Below are 11,719 nucleotides of genomic sequence, written 5' to 3' on the forward strand. Positions count from 1 at the left end.
GCGCGGGATTTCCCCCGCTTTTTGGGGCCAGCCTTTCTGCCGGCGCACGCTGTTTCGTGAGCCAGTTCGTGTGCGCTGGAAAGTGGGTCGCCACAATCTATAAATTTGCTGATAAACCATTGCTGGCGGAATCACAGATGGAGACAAGGAAGAGTACAGGAACGAAATATAACAGCTAGTTGAGTGGTGTCATAGCAAAAACCTTGCACTCAATGCCAGTAAGACCAAAGAGCTGATTGTGGACTTCAGGAGGGGCAGGACGAGGGAACACGAATCAATCCTCATAGGGATCAGAGGTGGAGAGAGTGAGCAATTTCAAGTTCCTGGGTGTCAGGATCTCTGAGGATCTAACTTGGTCCCTAACACATCAGTGCAGCTATAAAGACAGCAAGTTAGAGGTTGTATTTCATTAGGAGTTTGAAGAGATTTGGTTTGTCAACTAAAACACTCAAAAACTTCTATAGATGTACTGTGGAGAGGACTGAAAGAAGCTACACAAAGTTGTAAAACCAACAGTCAGCTCTATCTTGGGTACTAGCCTCCATAGTATCAAAAACATTTTCAAGGATGCCTCAAGGATTATTAAGGACCCCCATCACCCGGGACATCCCCTCTTCTCATTGTTACCTTCAGGTAGGAGGTACTGAAGCATGAAGTCACACACTCAGCGACTCAGGAACAGCTTCTTTCACTCTGCTATCTGATTTCTATAAGGACATTGAACCCATGAACTCTAGCTCAGTTTTTTTTCCTGTTTTTGTACTATTTTTAATTTAAATATTTAATATACATATATGCTGTAATTTATTTATCATATATTTTTGTCTATCTATCATGCATTGCATTGTACTGCTGCTTCAAAGCTAAAAATTTCATGACACTTGCTGGTGATATTAAACCTGATTATGAAATGTTGATGGCCTGGAAATTGAAGTTGCTCACTCTTTCCATCACTGACCCCTCGACGAGGACTGGTGTGTATTCTCCTGACTTCCTCTTCCTGAAGGACACAGCAAGTTCCTTGGTCTTGCTGATATTGAGTGTGAGGTTATTATTGCTACACCACTCAACCAGCTGATCCATCTCATTGCTGCAGGCCTCTTCGTCATCTGAGATTCTGCCCAGAAGTTTATAGATGGTACTTCAACTGCACCTAGCCACAGTATGAGGGTAGAGAGAGTAGAGTACGTGCTATGTACACATCCTCGAGGTGCTCATGTTGACTAGCAGTAAGGGGGAGATGCTATTCCCGATCCACACTGACTGTGGTCTCCTGATAAAGAAGTTGAGGACCCAGTTGCAGAGACAGCATTATAGTGACCAAGTTTTTGAAGCTTTTTGATTGGTGCTAAGGGGATGATGGTGTTGAGCACAGAGCTATAATTGCTCAGCAGCAACCTAACATGCATTATGCTCCAAAGCCAAATGGAGAGCTAGTGAGACTGCATCTGCATGTGCCAGTAGGCAAATTGCAGTGAGCCCAGGTCCTTGCTCAAGCAGGAGTTAATTCTAGCCATAGCGGCAAAACCAAACCAAAAATAAAAACAATTGCCATTAGCCTGTGACTGCTACGGAGTTGTTATACTTGTATGACGCTCCACCAGCTCCAATGATTGGTCCAAAGATCAAATCCTTCATTAGCAATTAACAAACATACAATCTTAAAGCAACAAATTTAAGTGCTCCCAAGTATAAGCTAAGCTCAATTCAGCAGTATTAGGCATTGCCTCAGCGATATTAAGTGGTCAGAAAAAGATATGACCTCAGCTGGTCAAGCTACAAACAGTCAGGAAATAAGTAAGAATATACAATTTATTCTCTTGGCTTTCACCACGTCCCCACTCATGCAACTAGTTACCATAATAAATGTTCAACACAGGGTACAAAGCAAAGAGATGTGGCTCGTACACTAGCCATTCACAAACTCTCAAAGTACTTCATTGCAGTAGATGTGACTTATACTTGCCAATAGCATTCAGTACATATAAAAAAATTAAATTGTACAGAAATGGTACTTATTCAAATCAGCCAAATTTCCTTAGCAAAAAAGCCTTGCCCAAAAGCTGGTGATTGACTCATAAACCTTTCATGTATATGGCTCACTCAGCTCCTGTCACTTGTTTGCGTCATCTCACCTACAGCCAGAAAATATTATTATACAACTCATCAAATGGAACACCACTTGCAAATAACTACAAGTTGCAAATAACTCTCCAAAATGCAGGGAAGAATAATTTGATGGCTCTTACCCTCCTGCTGCAGCTTAGAGAATGGGGTTAATAACCGAAGTAGCTAGATGCCAGACAGAATGAAGCTGCACCTCAGTTTGCTAGAGTTTGTGCAGCTCCAGAGTTTAGCAATAGTTAGGTCTTAGACTGGTCCCAAGATTCAGTAGCAAGGGGCACTTGTCTCCAACTGTAATACGAGTGGAAATTTCGTATCGATGATGCAAACAGCAGCTAGAAGCTTTTCTTTGCTTCATTTTTGGTGCAGTGGATGGAAGCTCTGCTGTGAGTGAACCACAGGGCTGAAACACTTGCTGGAGGTACAGCACATGTTCGTCGGGCTTTGCAACAGATGATTCCTATAGAAAAAACCCAAGCCCAAGGTCCAGATGAATGCACCAATGCTGTACTGATGGAGTGCTGCACTGGAGGCTCAGAACTTGGAAGAGATATTAAATTTTAATCAAATACTGGAACAGGTAACAGGCCGGTCACATCTCCATGCATCAAGACAACATTGATCTGTTCCAGTTTCCACTTCCAACGTTTTTTTGCAGTTTCGGAAAAGTCAACAAGTTTTGGCACAGGTCACATGGAGATGGTCTGGTTTTAATAAACAAGCAAAAAAGGCAACTCATAATTAAAATAAATTCCATTCAATTTGTTTCCAAAAATGGCATAAACAGACTGGACTAAATGTTCTGTTTTTTTTGTACAAAGATGGAAGGTAATTTAGGCTTCTGAATATTAAGCCAAAGTTCCATCCTTAGAAAACTGTCACAAATTCCATGGCATGATCTTGGAGAGAGGGAAAATTGTTGTAGTTCTCTGGCCAATATCTGTTTTTCAACAAGTACTTATAAAGTGATTTGGTAATTATATCACTGGTGCTGGTGGGAACAATCCGTCATGTATTCAAAGCTTGCCATGTCTCCTTCGTGACAACAGCATTAACACTAATAGCCAATCCACACTTCTAAGACTTTCGTAAGTTCATAATCGTGCCATCCCATCAGGCAGCTGATCAGAATGACCACTTCATGGAGAATGAATACTAAACAAAGGCACTTCCTTTGTTTCATCAACACAAGAGATTTTACAGATGCTGGAAATTCAGAGTAACACACAACAGTGCTGGAGGAACTTAGCAGGTCAGGCAGCATCTATGGAAATGAATAAACAGTCGACATTAGTAAAGACTACCTTTTTCGGTACTTCTTCCCTTAACTTGGTGTACTTTTTAGTGCCATTTAGAAACATGTTTCAAACAAGTGCTATTAAAATTAACAATTTGATTTGGACCAAAGGCCTAGAAATTCTTATGCGCCCAGCAAGTGTTTCACTAGGTCTGTACTCAAACAAGGCAACTGAAACACCTTTTAGGAAAGAAAGGGTGCTGCCCAGAAAATGGTTCAAAGGCCAGGGTTGGGGAGTTGGAATGTCTGAATGGGACTAATGGAGCAAGGGTGCAGGGAATTAGGGTTAGATCTGTGGAGTCAAAGTTCAAAGGTGACAATGAGGTAAGTAGGAAGTTAGAGATCAATGCTTCCACTGATGACCACAGGGGATCATGGTGTTAAATAGGCCAGAAGATCATAGGGCAAGATGGGATGATTTAGTAGAATTTACTTAAATATTACATCCATCTCGCAATGTGAGGGAGTAAAATTCTTTGCATTATGATTCCGTTAAAATGTACAGTCCAGGGTGGGACCAGGCTTTGGGGTGTCTGGGAGATGAGCAACAGCAGATTGTGGGATTGACAGAAAATGTGAGACAAGGACATACCTGACAGGCTCCCAACCCCACCTTTGTGTCAGTGAGATTGTGCCCTCAGTCAGTTCTTAAATCTCTAACATGTCCATTGCAGAGTGACAGTGACATAAGCTCAATCCTGACCTCAGGGTGCTGTGTAATGCTTCTGTGCTTGCTCTGTGGCCTCATGGGTTACCTGGGGCTTCCCAACAACATGGCTTTATATCAGCCACCAAGTTGCTCCTAGTGCAGAGGCTGACAGAGATAGGAACATGGAGAGAATGAAATGACTTAGTGTGGGGTTTAGTGTAAAATTGGATGCTTGATGGTCGGCATTCTCGGTGGGCTAAGGTCCAGTCTACACTTATGGCTAATGACCTAGCATGCAACGGGCTCAAGAACCCAGCCAGCTATATCACAGGATCTTCACAGACCAACAGTGGGCTTTCTGCACGGCTACTCATATACTCCTTTGAAGGGTGACAGCTCTGACAATGCTTGTTAAAACCAATATTACCTACAGCAATGACAGGCACTCCCACAACATGGCCCAAGTTACCCCATAGAACCTTGGAACCATAGAAACTACAGCACAGAAACAGGCCCTTTGGCCCTTCTTGGCTGTGCCAAACCATTTTCTGCCTAGTCCCACTGACCTGCACACGGACCATATCCCTCCATACACCTCCCATCCATGTATCTGTCCAATTTATTCTTAAATGTTAAAAAAGAACCCGCATTTACCACCTCGTCTGGCAGCTCATTTCATACTCCCACCACTTTCTGTGTGAAGAAGCCCCCCCTAATGTTCCCTTTAAACTTTTCCCCCCTCACCCTTAACCCATGTCCTCTGGTTTTTTTCTCCCCTTGCCTCAGTGGAAAAAGCCTGCTTGCATTCACTCTATCTATACCCAACATAATTTTATATACCTCTATCAAATCTCCCCTCATTCTTCTACGCTCCAGGGAATAAGGTCCTAACCTATTCAACCTTTCTCTGTAACTGAGTTTCTCAAGTCCCGGCAACATTCTTGTAAACCTTCTCTGCACTCTTTCAACCTTATTTATATCCTTCCTGTAATTTGGTGACCAAAACTGAACACAATACTCCAGATTCGGCCTCACCAATGCCTTATACAACCTCATCATAACATTCCAGCTCTTATACTCAATACTTTGATTAATAAAGGCCAATGTACCAAAAGCTCTCTTTATGACCCTATCTACCTGTGACGCCACTTTTAGGGAATTTTGTATCTGTATTCCCAGATCCCTCTGTTCCACTGCACTCCTCAGTGCCTTACCATTAACCCTGTATGTTCTACCTTGGTTTGTCCTTCCAACATGCAATACCTCACACTTGTCAGTATTAAACTCCATCTGCCATTTTTCAGCCCATTTTTCTAGCTGGTCCAAGTCCCTCTGCAGGCTCTGAAAACCTTCCTCACTGTCTACTACACCTCCAATCTTTGTATCATCAGCAAACTTGCTGATCCAATTTACCACATTATCATCCAGATCATTGATATAGATGACAAATAACAATGGACCCAGCACTGATCCCTGTGGCACACCACTAGTCACAGGCTTCCACTCAGAGAAGCAATTCTCTACCACCACTCTCTGGCTTCTTCCATTGAGCCAATGTCTAATCCAATTTACCACCTCTCCATGTATACCTAGCGACTGAATTTTCCTAACTAACCTCCCATGCGGGACCTTGTCAAAGGCCTTACTGAAGTCCATGTAGACAATGTCCACTGCCTTCCCTCCATCCACTTTCCTGGTAACCTCCTCGAAAAACTCCAACAGATTGGTCAAACATGACCTACCACGCACAAAGCCATGTTGACTCTCCCTAATAAGCCCCTGTCTATCCAAATGCTTGTAGATTCTGTCTCTTAGTACTCCCTCCAATAACTTAGCTACTACTGACGTTAAACTCACCGGCCTATAATTTCCCGGATTACTTTTCGATCCTTTTTTAAACAACGGAACAACATGAGCCACTCTCCAATCCTCCGGCACTTCACCCGTAGACAGCGACATTTTAAATATTTCTGCCAGGGCCCCCGCAATTTCAACACTAGTCTCCTTCAAGGTCCGAGGGAACACTCTGTCAGGTCCCGGGGATTTATCCACTTCAATTTTCCTCAAGACAGCAAGCACCTCCTCCTTTTCAATCTGTACAGTTTCCATGGTCTCACTACTTGATTCCCTCAATTCCATAGATTTCATGCCAGCTTCCTTAGTAAATACAGACGCAAAAAACCTATTTAAGATCTCCCCCATTTCCTTTGGTTCCGCCCAAAGCTGACCACTCTGATCTTCAAGAGGACCAATTTTATCCCTTACAATCCTTTTGCTCTTAATATACTTGTAAAAGCTCTTTGGATTATCCTTCACTTTGACTGCCAAGGCAACCTCATGTCTTCTTTTAGCCCTCCTGATTTCTTTCTTAAGTATTTTCTTGCACTTCTTATACTCCTCAAGCACCTGATTTACCCCGTTTCCAATACATTTCATACAACTCCCTCTTCTTCTTTATCAGAGTTGCAATATCCCTTGAGAACCAAGGTTCCTTATTCCTATTCAATTTGCCTTTAATCCTGACAGGAACATACAAACTCTGCAATCTCAAAATTTCCCCTTTGAAGGCTTCCCACCTACCAATCACATCTTTGCCAGAGAACAACCTGTCCCAATCCACGCTTTTTAGATCCTTTCTCATTTCTTCAAAGTTGGCCTTCTTCCAGTTCAGAACCTCAACCCTAGGACCAGATCTATCCTTGTCCATGATCAAATTGAAACTAATGGTGTTATGATCACTGGAACCAAAGTGCTCCCCTACACAGACTTCTGTCACTTGCCCTAATTCGTTTCCTAACAGGAGATCCAATATTGCATCCCCTCTAGTTGGTCCCTCTATATACTGATTTAGAAAACTTTCCTGAACACATTTTACAAACTCTAAACCATCTAGACCCCTAACAGTATGGGAGTCCCAATCAATGTATGGAAAATTAAAATCCCCTACCACCACAACTTTATGTTTCCTGCAGTTGCCTGCTATCTCTCTGCAGATTTGCTCTTCCAAGTCTCGTTGACTATTGGGTGGTCTGTAATACAATCCCACTAATGTGGCCATACCTTTCCTGTTTGATCCCCATGGTGCATCAAAGGCAATGCTTCTCGCAGAATGGCTGCATCTCGCAATGGAAGCTGAAGGAGTTGTGCAAGGATACCTGCAACCCTAAAAGCACTTGGATGAGATTCCAGAAAGAGAGAAATGGTTAATATCACATTTCACCCACACAAAAGACCATCTGTAATAGCATCATGCTGGGGAATAAAATACAGATTGATTCTCAGGCCACAGTGCCTACTGTACCAAGGATGGGTTAGCTCCAGCTTTTCATTCTACCACATGGCTGGTCCATAAAACTTCAATAATTCGATTACTTTCTCAAGCAATGCACTTGGAGATCAGAACACTCATTGATTATGCACTGGATATTAATGGACTATGCTTTCCCTTTACAAGCTTTGATTTAAAGTTATTTAATCTATTCTCCTTTTAATATCTTTGGGACAGCTTTTACATATTGTATAGGAGACGGCAATTATAAAATACCTTCATCTACTAAGGACTGGTTTCTCAGCAATATAGATTTACCTGCAGTAGCAGTCTTTTGGCATCTTGCCAATGCATCTCTTGATCTCAGGGTTAAAAGTGTCTTCAGGTGATTTGACTGCAGAGGTGATGAGAGGTATTAGTGCTGAGTTTAATCTCATTCTCAGAGTCCACCTATCTACAGGGACTTGAAGGAGGAAAATTGATTATACTTGACTTTTTGGCTCCCTTCTGGCTGGGGATGCCATGCCTTTACTGTTGTACTGCCTGGATGGCTCGCTACAAGCATGCCTTTGCTGAAGCTGCTCTACATGAGACTTCTTGTTAAACAAAATTCTTAAACCTTCAAACTCTGTTAATCAAGAGGGACGACTGAGCCACCTTGTCAAATTCGGCAACTTGGAGGCCGAGCTCTCAGCAGACAGTTTCACTGAAGGATATGGAAGGAAGTGGACCTCATCTAATACTTTCAAAGAATGGTTCCTCCACCATTCTGTCCCTGTTGCAAAACATCACTGTTCAACAATAAAGATCAGTCAGAGTTTAGTAATATGTAAACAGTCCTTCAGTTCAATTCATCTAAGCCAACCAAAATGTCTACCCAAGCTAGCCCCATTCACCTGCATTTGGCCCATAAACCCATAGGCCTGTTTTTAAAAGCAACATACCCACTCAAATGAATTTATCATTTCTTCTGGCAGCTTGTTCCATGTATCCATTGCCTTCTGTGTGAAGAAGCTACTCCTCAGCTCCCTTTTAAATCTTTCCCTTCTAAACTTCAACATAGTTTGAGACTAACCTATGTTGGGAGGAAAGAGTGACCATTCACCTTATCTACACCCGCCCCCCCCAAGAATTTTGTATATTTCAAAAAAAAACTGCCAATCAGGTGTTTCTGGTCCTGGTAAACAGCATTGTGAGTATTTTCTGCAACTGCAGTTGCTGGATATTTTAAAAATCAAACAAGTACTGGCCAAATCCATTGATAAGCCAGTCAATGGAGAAACAGTTTAGACTGCCCTGATGTTGAAAATCTAGAGCATGCGTTCAGAAGCAGGTTTAATATCACCAGCACACACTGTTGTCTTTACGACAGCAGCACAATGCAGTACAAAATGGAGAAAAAATGTCAGTTACGGTAAGATGTATTAAATTGTTAAGTAAGTAGTGCAAGAACAAAAATAAAAAGTAGTGATATAGCGTTCATGAGTTCAATGTCCATTCAGAAATCAGATGGCAGAGGGGGAAGGGGCTGCTCTTGGATCATTGAGTGTGTGCATTCAGGCTCCTGTACCTCCTCCTTAATGGTAACACTGCAAAGAGGGCACTTCCGGGCTGATGGGGGTTCTTAATGATGGAACTGCCTTTCTGAGGTATTGTTCCTTGATGTCCTGGACACTATGGAGGCTAGTACCATGATGGAGCTGACTAATTTGACAACTTCCTGCTGCTTCTTTCGATCCTGTGCAGAATCACTCCCACCCCCACCCCAATGGTGATGCAGCCAGTTAGGATGCTCTTCACTGTACTTCTGTAGAAATCTGTGCGTGTCTTTGCTGACATACCAAATCTCAAACTCCTAACGAAGTATAGCAGCTGTCGTGCCTTCTTTATAGCTGTGGCAAGACGGTGGCCCCAGGATATATAGATGCTCAGGAACTTGAAATTGCTCACTCTTTCCACTTTTGACCCGTCTGTAAGGACTGGTGTGTGTTCCTTATCTTACCCTTTCAGAAGTCCACAATCAGTTCTTTGTTCTTATGGACAGTGAGTGCAAGGATCCCAACCTATTTAACACCATGGACCAACACCAATAAGCAAGCAGTCTGTGGAGCCCAGTTTGTAAACCTTTGATCTAGGGCAATAAAGTACTGGAGGAACTCAGCAGGTTAGGCAACATCAGCTGCCCAATCTGTTGAATTCCACCAGAATTTTTATATCCCTTGCTTAAGAGGCTGCAACTGTTATCATTTTATGGGTAGGGCATATTGTTTCTATTCCCAAAGCTAAACTTCCAAAACAGCTTCAAGGACATTCTGAAACCCCTTGAAAAATCAACAGCCTGTCATACCCTTGGTAATTCTGGCCCAACCACCACTTAAAATGGCATTAAGCCCATACATCGGGGGTATCAACATAAACAGAAGGATAACTCCTCCTCCCAAATCACTCTCCGGCCCTTCCCATCAAATACCTCCTGTACCAATGTGGAAGACTGCACAGGACTTCAGCCACCTCAGAGCAGAATGCAAGGAAGTCGTCCAATACCGCTTGTGGGACTTTAAGGTGCCAAACTCAGCTGCAACATTTCTTGTAAAGGATTATGTTTCAAAGAAATCTCATTTTGAAATCCTAAAGTTGCCGCGGATCCTACTTTTGCATATTTTAACGTTTTGTTATTGACACAAAGGTATGCTGAGCACCAGTTATTATAAAGTGGAGCTCATATATTAATATACTACAAATACATACATACAGATAACAACTTAAGTGTTCAACCCATACATTATTTGAGCTGCATTTCTACATACCCATTCATTCTCATTGGCTGGGGTAAAGATTTGTTCAATTGCACAGCTATCTAGATGATCAGATCACTCTTAAAATTAATAGATAAAATCTAAAATTGGAGAGCAATGCTCTCTCCACTAGACTAACCCTCAGGCAGTAAAGATGTAGTACTATCAATGTCTGGACAATTAACTTCACTTTACCAAAAAAACCTCTCACAAATCAGAGCTCCAAGTACTTTGTATATAATAAATTGCTTTCAAAGGACATCTTTCTCATTGTGAAACACCTTGAACAGCAGAAACGTTATTGATCCACTTTTATAGATGCTGTCTGACTGAAGTCTTCCTCAGGACCTTTAACATCTGCCTGAAACAGCATGTCTTGCAACACAACTTTCCTTGTAATGCATTTCAACATAACGAATGTACACTTTAAGGGAGGATGAGTCCAAGCTACAGAGAAAAGCAAAAGCCAAGAAAAAAAAAGTTCCATTCCTCTATTATGTAATTGCTGTGGGCCAAATTGCTTCCTTCTGCTGTAGAAGCTTCCAGTTTCCAGTCCTAGAATGGTGCTTGAACCCACTCTCCTCTGATACAAAAAAAACTAATGGCACATTAACTATGACCCACCCTGGAATCCACCTTTCTCAAAAAATCCTTTCTAGAAAGCACTAGGGGACTAAATAAAAACTTCACTCTATCTTAAAAGTTTCTTCCCCCAGGCAGTTAATCTGATTGACCATTCCAGTGAGCATCCCACCCCTCCACTGTCTTGACACAGCCCTATAAATGCTTAAAACCATTTTTTATAATGCTGTTAGTGCTGTAAATACATACTGGTATTTAGGTACATTTTATTCCATATTTGTACTCTAATCTCCAACTTTGTTACACAATTCTTTAAATTTTTTTTTTGTTGAAGCCATGATCCGACTAGCACACCAGAGCAAATACGTGTGAATGAATATGGCAAATTAAGTTGATCAATTTCTAGTTTGTACCATGGACGCTTTGTCTCAGTTGCATGCAAGACTGAACTTTCCACCTCGTCCCATCAGGATTGACTCATTCAGTCTCTAGTGAGGCTAAATACCATCATCACCCGACCCCCCCCCCCCCATTTCTTTGCTTCCAAAACTCATCTTTAGGATTACCAGTGCATAATATCATTACACCAAATGAGATTGCTAAAAATGCCTTTTTTCGTCCTGGGCCATAGATTCAAGTTCAGGAGATTCAGTCACCTTTTCACTACAAGAGTTTGTTTACTTCCTCTTCAACGATTATCAACTGCCCCCTCTACTGACAAAACAATTTTTGTTTCCTTGAAACAACTGTTCTGAACTTCTAGCTGGCATCCCACCCCTAACTAAACTTCTTCCACTTGCATCCCACCCTGCTGCAGTTAACTCCCTCAATACCCTTGCCTTCATTGGCTTCCAGACCACCGATGCATCAAACTTTAAATTCTCTAGCATGTTTCATACCTTTCAAGATCCCCTTAAATTTTAGTCTCCAGAGTTAGCCATCCCAGTGACTGGCCAGAAACAATAATCGTTACACAAACCTATTATATAAGTTATTATTATATA

The sequence above is a fragment of the Mobula birostris genome, chromosome 3, assembly GCF_030028105.1.
Source record: "Mobula birostris isolate sMobBir1 chromosome 3, sMobBir1.hap1, whole genome shotgun sequence".
In the NCBI taxonomy this organism is placed as follows: Eukaryota; Metazoa; Chordata; class Chondrichthyes; order Myliobatiformes; family Myliobatidae; genus Mobula; species Mobula birostris.